We start from the raw sequence: 12,210 nt of genomic DNA, 5'->3' as shown, positions 1-12,210 counted from the left end.
TCTCCATTCCTATCTGCATCAAGTAGAGACTCCTAACCACCGGCTTTCTCCACCAACCCTCTCCCTCTTCTATTTCAGATCTTTTCTTCTGAAAAGCCCCAGTTATGCTCTTTGCTCCTTCCAGGCAAATGTCCTCACCGTGGCTTGTTCTAGTCTCTCCTGTCTCTGAATCCTGGCTCACGCCCTTCTTTCTGCCTGGATCTCCCTACTCCTTCAAATCCACCAGACTACAGTTCTGCCCATTTTCCCTACCATTCCCTCCCCCATTCCCCGATTAACCTCCACCTTCCCAGCTCTCAAGTCAACAATCACCCTTAGCACTTGTGTGCAAACTGACACTTGACCCTTCTATTTCCTCTGGTCGTACTTTAATTTCCATTTATTTATTTGTCCTTTCATACTCTTGCTCTTGCAGCTGTGGCCTGATTTCTTTCTCTTACTCTAAATGCCACAGCAAGTGGCATGGAGAGTGGCTCTAGGACTCATATGCTCCAGTTGCCTGAGCCCCTATTGGGGGCAAGGAGCTGAGAAACCAATTGCCAATTTGTTCCTACAACTCTGTTAATCATACTCTCCCAAGCACATAGTACAGTGCTCAGCACACAGAAAGCACTCGATAAATATGATCAGTTGACCGATAAATTGACCTGAGCCTAATGGGAAACACTTCTTTGGGGACTTCTGGCTCTGGGGAGTAGACTTTGCCCGGGTTATGTCCTGAGACAGTGGTAGTAATAAAGGAGGTATTTGGTAAGTGCTGACTATATTCAAGGCACTCTTCTAAGCCCTGGAGTAGATACCAGTTAATCAAGTTGGACACAGTCCCTTTCCCACACAGGGCTCACAGTCTTAATCCCCATTTTACAGACGAGGTAACGGAGGCACAGAGAAGTGAAATGACTTGCCCAAGGTCACACAACAGACAAGTGGTATAGTTGGGATTAGAACCCAGGTCCTTCTAGTCCCAGGCCCCTGCTCTATCCACCATGCCACATTGAGTCTGCCCCTCTTCCTTGTTCAAACCCGGTGATCTTTTGGGTAGCAAGGGCTGTCTTCGGAAACAGGGCAGGGAAAAACTAAGGACCTCTCAGCTCTCAGCCCTCACTTTTCCTCTCCATTCGTCTCTTCCTCAGGCAGCTCCTTAGTCCCCGTCTCTCTTCTTGGGAGTCCTGGAGCTCCAGATGCTGTCTCTCCCTCTACCTCATCTAGCCCCACACTCTGGCTATGTTTACTGTGGTTTGGGCAAACCCAGGCATCCCAATTCCTCTTTCAATTTATTCTTCTCTGAGCTGCCTTCAGCTGTCCAAGCCCCTTCTTCACTCTCTTAGCTATCTACCCCGGAGAGAGGTCTGAGCAGCAGTTTTAGCAGTAGCAGCAGCAGCTGCAGCGGCAACCGCCACCATGACCCTCGCTGTTGCCTGCTTTCCTTGGCACCTGCCCTCCAATAGACACTTCTCCATGGCAGCACCTAGTTCAAAGATCTCCCCTTCTTGCTCTGGCAGTGACAGCAGAAAAAAGGAAAGGTTTGCTTTTTTTCTTTTTTTTTTTAAAAAAGCGAAAATGAAGCAAATTCTTATTTCCTCTCTTGTCCCCCAGTCTTCCTCACCAGTGCTTCTCCCTGTTGAGTCCCTAGAGCCAGTATATCATTCGGCTCAGTGCCCCCTCACTTGATTAGCATTTAATTATTTTAATTACCTTGTTTCCCTGCTTATCTCTGAGCTCAAGTCCATCTGCAGGCGGGCGCATGCATGCACACGAACACACACACAGAGACACGCACACACACGCACACACACCATTTTTATCTCCGACTCTCTGCAGTGTCTCCTATTGGGGGAGGAGAAGAAATTAGCATTTTCTCATCTTGTTTCTGCTTCAATTTGGGAAGGCATTGTGCAGCTGGAATAATGTCTCCCTCTCAGCAGAGCTTTGTGCCAAGGTACTTCTGGCCCCTCTTGGAGATGGGAACCACATATGATGTTTCCTTTCCATTGCCATTTCAGTCAATTAATCCATCAATGGTGTTTATTGAGCATCTATACTATATACTAAACACTTGAGAGAGGACATCAGAAGCTAGACAAAAAGTCCCTGTTTTCTAGAAGCTCACAAATAATGGGAGTAGGTAGGCAAAACTTGCTTACAAATAGTGGGGGCGGAAGGAAAAACAAGACTATTACAAGAAGTACAAATGTATTAGATGAAATAGCTAAGCAAATAATTGAATATACAAATAAATGTACCCATGCACATAAGAGTTGAGGAGAGGAATTAAATGCAAAAGTGCTACTGGCTTAACACAACGAGGGTCATCATTCAGCGCTCAGAACTGTGCTTTGCACATAGTAAGTGCTTAACAAATACCGTTATTATTATTATTATTAGTATTGGCATTTAATGAGAACCTACTGAAGGTTAAGCACCGCATGAAGCGCTTGGGAGGCAGTAGAAGCAAGACACATGTTCTCTGCCCTCAAGTTTACAATCTCATAGCATTCTCTGAATTAATTAGGGGAGGCTTCAGGGAGGAAGTGGGATTTTAGGAGGACTTTGAAGATGGGGAGATCATTGGTCTAGTAGATTTGGGGAGGGAGGGAGTTTTAGGCTGGGGGTAGAGGGTGAGCAAGGATTTGGAGGTGGGGGAGTTGTACAATTAGAAGTAGTCATTGTAGCAAATTTAATAGTAGTAGAAAAAAATATAGAGTGCTCATTGGGTGCAATACATTGTACTAAGTACTTGGGAAAGTGTGCCACTACCTTTTTTTTATGGTATTTGTTAAGCACTTGCTATGTGCCAAGCACTGTTCTAAGCTCTGGGGTAGATACAAGACAATCAGATTGTGACGCATTCCTGAGCCACAGAGAGCTTACAGGGGAGACTGACATAAAAATATTTACAAGTAATCAAAGTAAATGATTGGATGTACAGTAGAATGAATGTATAAGCACAAGTACTGAAGATTAATCAATCAACAGTACTTATTGAGCACTGAATGTGCAGAACACTGTGCTAAACATTTGGGAAAGCACAATAGAGTTAGTAGACAGCCTTTCTTCCCTTAAAAAGCTTGTAATATAGTAGGAGAGAGAGGCACTAAAATAAATTACAGTGAAGGGGAAGCAATAGAGAATAAAAATAAGTACATAAGTCTAAGAGGGGTGGGTGAGTACCCAAGTGTTTAGGTGATGGGGAAATGCTAAGGTGTCAGGATATAGGGTGGGAAGATGAGAAATTAGTCAGGGAAGGCCTCCTGAAGAAGATGTGATCTCAGAAGATCTTTGAAGTTAGGGAGAGCAGTGGTCTGCCAGATGTGAAGGTTGAGGGGAGGGGAGAGTTCCAGGCAGGAGGAAGAGCATGAGCAAGAGGTCATCAGTGAGAGAATGAGGTAGAGTAAATTGGCTTGAGAGGAATGGAGAGTGTAAATTGGAGTGCAGTGGGAGAAGAGCATGGATAAGAAAAAGCATTTTAGTGGAAAGAGCCTGGGGCTGGGAGTCAGAGGACCTGGGTTCTAATCCCAGCTCTGCCACTTGTCTGCTGGGTGACCTTGGTCAAGTCACTTAACTCCTCTGTGCCTCAATTTCCTCACCTGTAAAATGGGGATGAAAGTCCTGTCCTCCCTCCTACTTAGACTATGAGTCCCATGTGGGACAGGCACTGGGTCCGATCTAGTTAACTTGTATCTACCCCAGCCCTTACTTAGTACAGTGCTTGGCACATAGTAAGTGCTTAAGAAATACCACAATTATTGTTATTATAGGAGACAGAGAACTGATGGAGTGCCTTAAAGCCAGGGGTCAGGAGTTTCCATTTGATGTGGAGAAGAATGGATGACTATTGGAGGTTTTTGAGGAGTGTGGAGATTTTTACAGTATGACATTTAAAAAAACACTATCTGGGCAGCAGGGGATAGAATGGACTGGAGAGGAGAGAGATCAATAAGGAGGCTGATACATTAGTCAAGCCGGGATTTTACAAGTGCCTGGCTCAGGATAACGATTGTTTGGATGAAGAAAATTGGGGGCAGATCCTGAAAATTGTTGCGAAGAAGAATCTACAGGATTTGGTGACAGTCTGAGCATGGGTGTTGAGAGAGAGAAGTCAAAGATAACACCAAAATTGTGGGTTTGAGAGATGGGGAGGGTGGAGGTGGTGTGGCCAGTCATGGAAGGATGAGGGGGAGAAGAGGATTTGTGAAGGAAGATGAGTTCAAGTTTGCATGTGTTGAGGTTAAGGCATAGGTTGGACATCCATGTGAGATTGAGGAGAATGAGAGCAGTGGGGTCTTGTGAGGTAGATTTGGGAATCATCTAGTTGGAGGCAGTAGGTGTGGTTGGGAGAGCAGGGGTAATTGCAAGTGTAAGCTCTCTGGGGGCAGGGAATGCATCTCTTTGTTGTGTTGTACCTTCCCAAATGTTTAGTGATAACAATAATAATAATAATGCTATTTGTTAAGTGCTTACTATGTGCCAGGCACTGTTCTAAGTGTTGGAGTAGATACAGGGTAAACAGGTTGTCCCACGTGGGGCTCGCACTTTTAACCCCCATTTTACATTCATTCAATAGTATTTATTGAGCGCTTACTATGTGCAGAGCACTGTACTAAGCGCTTGGGATGAACAAGTCGGCAACAGATAGAGACGGTCCCTGCCGTTTGACGGGCTTACAGTCTAATCGGGGGAGACGGACAGACAAGAACAATGGCACTAAACAGCGTCAAGGGGAAGAACATCTCGTAAAAACAATGGCAACTAAATAGAATCAAGGCGATGTACAATTCATTAACAAAATAAATAGGGTAACGAAAATATATACAGTTGAGCGTGAGGCACAGTGAAGTTAAGTGACAGCAGACAAGTGGCGGAGGCAGGATTAGAATCCACATCCTCTTATTCCCAAGCCTGTGCTCTTTCCACTAAGCTCTCAGCTTCTCTACTCTAGTATTGCTCTACTCTACTCTGCTCTACTCTAGTACGCTCTAGAACAGTGAGTACTCAAAAATACTTCCTACTGATTATGCAAGTGCTAGAAAGGCTGGTGGATTTGTAAAGCTTGGGATATTGGAGATTAAAAAGCAAACACTTGTTGAAGGAGATGTGATTTTTAAGAGAGCTTTGACTATGGGGAGAGTTGTAGTCTGACAGATAGGGGAGAGAGGTAATTCCAGACCCGGAGCAGCGTGATCAAGGGGACCCAGTGAGGAAAGTCAAGATTGAGGTGCAGCTAGAAGGTGAGTTTGGGAGGGATGAAGTGAGTGATCTGGGGAGAAGTGGCTGAAAAGAGTAGATATATAAGGAAATGCATGAGGAGATTTGCTTGATGCAGAAGGAAATGCGAAGCTAACACAGGATTTTGAGGAGAGAAGAGTCGTGTGCTGAATGATGCTTCGAGAAGATGATCCAGGCAGCAGTGTTTTGCATAGACTGGTAGGGAGAGGACCCTAGAGCAGGAAGACCAACAAGAAGGTTAATGCAATAGTCTAGCCGCGATCTGCTGAGAGCTTCGAGCAGGGCGGTAGCTGTTTGGGTGGAGAGGAAGGGATAGATCTGGAATATGTTGAGTAAGGACAGGTGGGATTTGGCAGGAGATTAAATGTGAGAGTTGAAAGACAGCTAGTAATCAAGGATGAAATCAAGGCTGCATGATTCTGGGACACGGAGGAGAGAAATGGGAAATTTGGCAGTAAGACTGAGACAGAAGGAAGCTGGGTGCTGAAAATAAAAACACTGGAGAACATCAAGGCATCTGGTGCCATATCATGTCTACCAGCTCTCTTGGATTGTATTCTCCTAAGCACTTAATAAAGTAATCTTCCCACAGTAAGAGCTCAATAAATGCCACTGATTGATATCAGTTCCAGACAGGGGACAATCCACCTGAAAACTGGACTGTCCAGAATAAAACTGGATGAGTGGCCACCCTAATCAGTCCTTCCTATCAGTACTGTATCTCTCTGACCAGAGTATGTCCATCACTTGTTTATTGACCTTGTTTTCCCTATTAGATGGAAATACACTCAAGTCTTTAGAATAATGGTGCTGTGTCTTCTCTAAACCTGCGGGTTAGAGGCTTGTTGCTCATGAATGCCCAATTGTAGGTTTCGGTGGTACCCGGGAGAGAGGGCACTGAAACAAAGAGCTATTCCCTCAGGGGCAGAGCTGCTTCTGGGTGAGGTTGCCCGGGCCCCCGGAAATCAGATGTGCCAAAGGTAAATCCCTGCCCCTGAGCAGAAGGCAGTTGCCTGAGATGCCATCCTGGGCCGCCGGCAGGGGTTTCCCCGAGACTTGGAAATACTTTCAAACAAGGAAATTTGACCCTTTCTGACCGACTAGCTTCTATTAAAAAAGCATTGAGTCTGGGACATAATCCTGCCAAAGTAACGATAATTGTGGTAATAAGGAGAGTGTTGAAAGCTGTGTGCTGCGAGTGGCTTAGAACAACAAAGGGCAGGGGAAAGGGTGGAGAAAAATCACCTGGTGATGGTGGTGGGTGGATCAAGTCTCCCTCCCCCTTCCCCTTCGAACTCTATGGACGCTCGCCATTCCTTCAAAATGCTCGTGCTTCTGTTCACCTTCCATTCAGGCCCTTATCACCAGACTTACCAGGGGCAGCCAGGCATCATTATCATCATCATCATCATTGAGTGCTTACTGTGTACAGTGAGTGTAGTACAATGCAATAGAGTTGTTAGACACAATCTGCCCACAAGGAGCTTATGGTCTACAGGAGGACCTTACACTAAGAACTTGGCTCTCTCTGGACCCTCGGGCAGCTGTTTCTTAAAGGTCTTTGAGTGAGAAGCAAGAGCTCAAGGAACCTTGGAGAAAGGCAGCCCAGCCCAGCCACCGGCACAGCACAGCACAGTGTAGCATAGCCAACCCCTCTCTTCCAGATGCCACCAAGGACCCGGACTCAGCGGGGAAGAGATGGGATGAAATGGCAGTCAGGCTTCCTGCTATTCTGTGGTTGTGTGAATAGAATAGAAGGACATTTGAATTAAAGTGAGCACTGATTGGACAAGGATAAACCACCTCCATCACCTCCACCAGCATCATCAAATAACATCATCATTTATTCAGCACCTGCTGGGTGCAAAACCCTGTCCTAGGCACTGAGGAAACTTATAAAAGGAAAAAAAAAAGCTAAAATTCCTGCCCTCGAAGAAATTACAATATCATGGGGAGACAAGCAAACATAAAATGATGAACGTCCAACTAGGAGTACCACCCTAATTAAAAGTGACACCTACTCCTGGAAACCCTCCATCGCCAAGGGTCTCCATCGATGACGGTGTGCTTAGTACAGTGCTCTACACACAGTGAGCCCTCACTAAATCCCATTGATCAATTGATAGGGAGCTGAACGCTGTCCCTGATTTCCGATAAGGTAGCACATTGTCCAGTATTGATCAAGAGAGAGAAAACTGAATCTAAAAGGCCAACATATCCTGGCAGATTGTATGTGGCACTATCACAGCATCAGGATTCCGATCAAACTGAAAGTTCACAGAGAAATTACGGTATCCGGTCTTCTATTGATTGTGAGCGTTAGACTTACTAAAGATGTCACATCCAACCTCTACAGTGTTTCTGTCAACGATGCCTATGTCCTGGGCCCGGGATCTCTGCTCCCCTGGGGCTGAATCGACCACCACATGGACTCGGGAGCTCTCCTCCCAGGCGGTGGTTCCTTGGGCTGCCTGCCCCCCGTTTCCAGCCTAGCTCTTTAGCAGCCTTTTGGCCACCGACCGCCGACTTTAGCGGCTTTTTGGCCGCCGACCGCCGACTCATCCACGCCGAGACCAGCCCCCTCCCCCGGGAAACTGAGCCTTGTCATCGCCCGGACCCTTGGAGCCATTACCGCATGGGCCCGGGATCTCTGCTCCCCTGGGGCTGAATCGACCACCACATGGACTCGGGAGCTCTCCTCCCAGGCGGCGGTTCCTTGGGCTGCCTGCCCCCGTTTCCAGCCTAGCTCTTTAGCAGCCTTTTGGCCACCGACCGCCGACTTTAGCGGCTTTTTGGCCGCCGACCGCCGACTCATCCACGCCGAGACCACCCCCCCTCTCCCGGGAAGCTGAGCCTTGTCATCGCCCGGACCCTTGGAGCCATTACCTCGTGGGCTCGGGATCTCTGCTCCCCTGAGGCGCAGCCTCGGCCCACCCGGCCCCTGCCCCGATTCCCGACAAGCCCCCCTTCGCCTACCGCTCGCTGACTCATCTGCGCTTCCTCCGCCTCCACCGGGGAGCTGAGCCTCGGACCGTCCGGACCCACGCCCGCCTCAGCCTTTCACAACCTGGATCTCCGCACCCCCGCTCGGGAACTCCGACACTACGGATCTTCGCCCCCACAGACCCCCAGCCACCAGCTTCCAGTCCACCCCCCCCCCCCCCCCGGGCCCGGGGACATTGCGCTCCCCTTCTCGATCCTGGGGACATTATGCTCCCCTTCTCGGCCCCAAGGACATTGTGTCCTCGGGGGACATTGTGTCCCCCTGCTCGGGCCCGGGGACATTGTGCTCCCCAACCGCTCCCCCACTCCGCCCGAGGCGGCCATTTTAGGAAGCCCCCACTCTGCCTGAGGCGGCCATTTTGGGAAGGCCTCACTCCCTCTTCCCTCTTGAGGTGATTCATCTCTCCCGCCCCCGCCCCGGGCGACGACGTCCTTGTTCTCACCATGTTACCTTACCTTAGCCGCCGCCTACGGCCGCCACCCACCCCGGACAACCTCAGGGCCCCCCCACGCCGCCACAGGGTTATTTGGTCATGAGCTCTGGGACTCTCTCGGCCGCTGGCCGCTTGACTTTGAGTCTGATCGGGTAGGGTCGGCTCGTCCCTCGACCCTGGTCATCGCCTGCTTATTAACACTATTGTAGTGTGCCTTACTGTAGCATGTTGCTATATTTGCGATCTCGCTTTTTATTGTTTATTGTCGTCAGATTTTGAATTTGATCAGGTCGCCCCTTAATCGAGTCTACCCCCGACCCTGGTCATCACCCCTTTTATTAACACGACTATATTGTATCATACTGTATCATGTTGCTATATTAGCACCACTGTATTGTATCATATTGTATCATGTTGCTATATTACCGATTTCGTTTATTACTGTTTATTGTTGTCAGTGCTGCCACCCACCTCTCTGGCCTCGCCATGTCCCTCCTCCCCCCCTCCCCCCTCCCGCCCCTTCCTATCCTCCCCTTCCCCTTCCCCTTCCCCTCTCTCGCTCAACTCTTTCCCGCTCTCTCCTCTGTCTCCTCCCCCCCTCCTCTCTCCCGCCCTAGAACCCCACTTTACCAGCGCTACCCCTCTTCCCCCTCCCCCTACTCTTCCCCCCACCTAACCCCCTCTTCACCCCCTCCCCCCTTCTCTCTTCCCCACCCATGCCCCATCCCAGTCCTCTTGTCCCACCGCCACCCCTCATCCCCCTCTCCTCGTCCAGGGCCCCGCCACCTCCTTCCCATCCAAACCCTCCCCTCCCCCCGCCCTTCCCCCCCTCCTCCCCTTGCACCCACAGCTACTTTCAAGTGTGGCCTCTGGAACCCCCGCTCTGTTACAGGCAAGCTACCTTTCATCCATGACCTTTTCCTCTCCCGCTCTCTCCTCCTCCTCGCCCTTTCGGAAACGTGGCTCTCTCCCGAAGACACGGTCTCCGCCGCCGCTCTCTCCAGCGGAGGCCTCTCCTTCTCCCACTCCCCCAGACTCACCGGTAAGGGAGGAGGCGTCGGCTTCCTCCTCTCGCCCCGATGCCGCTTCCGCACTATCCCTCCTCCCCCCTCCCTCTCCTTCCCCTCCTTCGAAGCCCATATCATTCGCCTCTACCACCCACTCCAGTTACTTGTCGCCGTCATCTACCGCCCTCCCGGTCCCACCTCCGACTTCTTCAACCACCTTGACCCCTTTCTCACCTTCCTTCTCTCCTTCTCTCTGCCCACTCTGATCCTTGGAGACTTCAACATCCATACGGATGTACCCGACGACTCCTCTGCCGCCCGCCTGCTATCCCTCCTCGACTCTGCCGACCTCCTCCTCCACCATACCGCGCCCACTCACCGACTCGGTCACACCCTCGATCTTGTCATCTCCTACCACTGCACTATCTCCTCACTCACCAACTCTGAAATCCCTCTCTCGGACCATAACCTTCTCACCTGCCTCATCTCTCACACTCCCTCCCCCTGCAAATCTTCGCTACTGCCCCACAGAGACCTCCGCTCTCTCGATCCCATCCGTCTTTCCAATAGCATCTCGCCTCACCTTGCCGCCCTGTCCTCTCTTCCCACTCTCGACGATCAGGTCTCCGCTCTCAACTCCACCCTCTCTACTCATCTCGACTCTCTCGCCCCCCTTTCCCTCCGCCGCTCTCGCGCCACTAACCCACAGCCCTGGATCACCTCCTCCGTCCGCCTCCTACGCTCCTATGCTCGAGCTGCCGAGCGCTGCTGGCGAAAGTCCAAGCACCAAGCCGACCTCACACACTTCAAATTTATCCTTTCCTGCCTTAACTCTGCCCTCTCCTCCGCCAGGCAAAGCTTCTTCTCCTCCCTCATCGACACCCATGCCCGTCACCCCCGCCGATTGTTCCGGACCTTTAACTCTCTCCTTAGGCCCCCTGTTCCTCCCCCTCCCCCATCTCTCACCCCTAATGATCTGGCCACCTATTTCCTCACGAAAATCAACACGATCAGGTCTGAGCTCCCCAAAGTCACCCCTCCGCCTCTCCCCTCCCCCCCAACAACCCCCTCCCCTACTTTCCCATCCTTCCCTGCAGTATCCTCAGAGGAGATCTCCTCCCTCCTCGCAAGTGCCACCCCCTCCACCTGCGCCTCGGACCCCATTCCCTCTCACCTTCTTAAAACCATCGCCCCTGCCCTCCTCCCTTCCTTAACTTCTATTTTTAACCACTCAATCTCCAAGGGCTCCTTCCCCTCTGCCTTCAACACGCCCACGTCTCCCCCATCCTAAAAAAACCCGCTCGTGACCCCACTTCCCCCTCCAGTTATCGTCCTATCTCCCTACTACCCTTCCTTTCCAAAATCTTAGAACGAGTCGTCTACAATCGATGCCTAGAATTCCTTAACTCCCATTCTCTCCTAGACCCCCTCCAATCTGGCTTCCGTCCCCTCCACTCTACCGAGACTGCTCTCTCTAAGGTCACCCATGACCTCCTTCTTGCCAAATCCAATGGCTCCTACTCCATTCTGATCCTCCTTGACCTCTCTGCTGCCTTTGACACTGTCGACCATCCCCTCCTCCTCCATACCTTATCTCACCTTGGCTTCACGGACTCTGTCCTCTCCTGGTTCTCCTCTTACCTCTCTGGCCGGTCATTCTCGGTCTCCTTCGCTGGAGCCTCCTCCCCCTCCCATCCTTTAACTGTTGGAGTTCCTCAAGGGTCAGTTCTTGGCCCTCTTCTGTTCTCCATTTACACTCACTCCCTCGGTGAACTCATCCGCTCTCACGGCTTTGACTACCATCTCTACGCAGATGACACGCAGATCTACATCTCCGCCCCTGTCCTCTCCCCCTCCCTTCAGGCTCGCATCTCCTCCTGCCTCCGGGACGTCTCCACCTGGATGTCGGCCCGCCACCTAAAACTCAACATGAGCAAGACTGAGCTCCTCATCTTCCCTCCCAAGCCCGGTCCGCTCCCAGACTTCTCCATCACCGTGGATGGCACGACCATCCTTCCCGTCCCGCAGGCCCGCAATCTCGGTGTCATCCTTGACTCGTCCCTCTCGTTCACCCCACACATCCTATCCGTTACCAAGACCTGCTGGTTTCACCTCTACAATATCGCCAAGATCCGCCCTTTCCTCTCCACCCAAACGGCTACCTTACTATTATGGGCTCTCGTTATATCCCGGCTAGACTACTGTGTCAACCTTCTCTCTGACCTCCCTTCCTCCTCTCTCGCCCCGCTCCGGTCTATTCTTCACTCCGCTGCCCGGCTCATCTTCCTGCAGAAACGATCTGGGCATGTCACTCCCCTTCTTAAACAACTCCAGTGGTTGCCTATCGACCTCCGCTCCAAACAAAAACTCCTCACTCTAGGCTTCAAGGCTCTCCATCACCTTGCCCCTTCCTACCTCTCCTCCCTTCTCTCTTTCTACCGCCCACCCCGCACGCTCCGCTCCTCTGCCGCCCACCTCCTCGCCGTCCCTCGGTCTCGCCTATCCCGCCGTCGACCCCTGGGTCACGTCCTCCCGCGGTC

Source organism: Ornithorhynchus anatinus, chromosome X2 (assembly GCF_004115215.2).
Source record: "Ornithorhynchus anatinus isolate Pmale09 chromosome X2, mOrnAna1.pri.v4, whole genome shotgun sequence".
NCBI classification, from domain to species: domain Eukaryota; kingdom Metazoa; phylum Chordata; class Mammalia; order Monotremata; family Ornithorhynchidae; genus Ornithorhynchus; species Ornithorhynchus anatinus.
The sequence above is the reverse complement of the archived record's forward strand: the minus strand, read 5'-3'. Positions refer to the sequence as shown.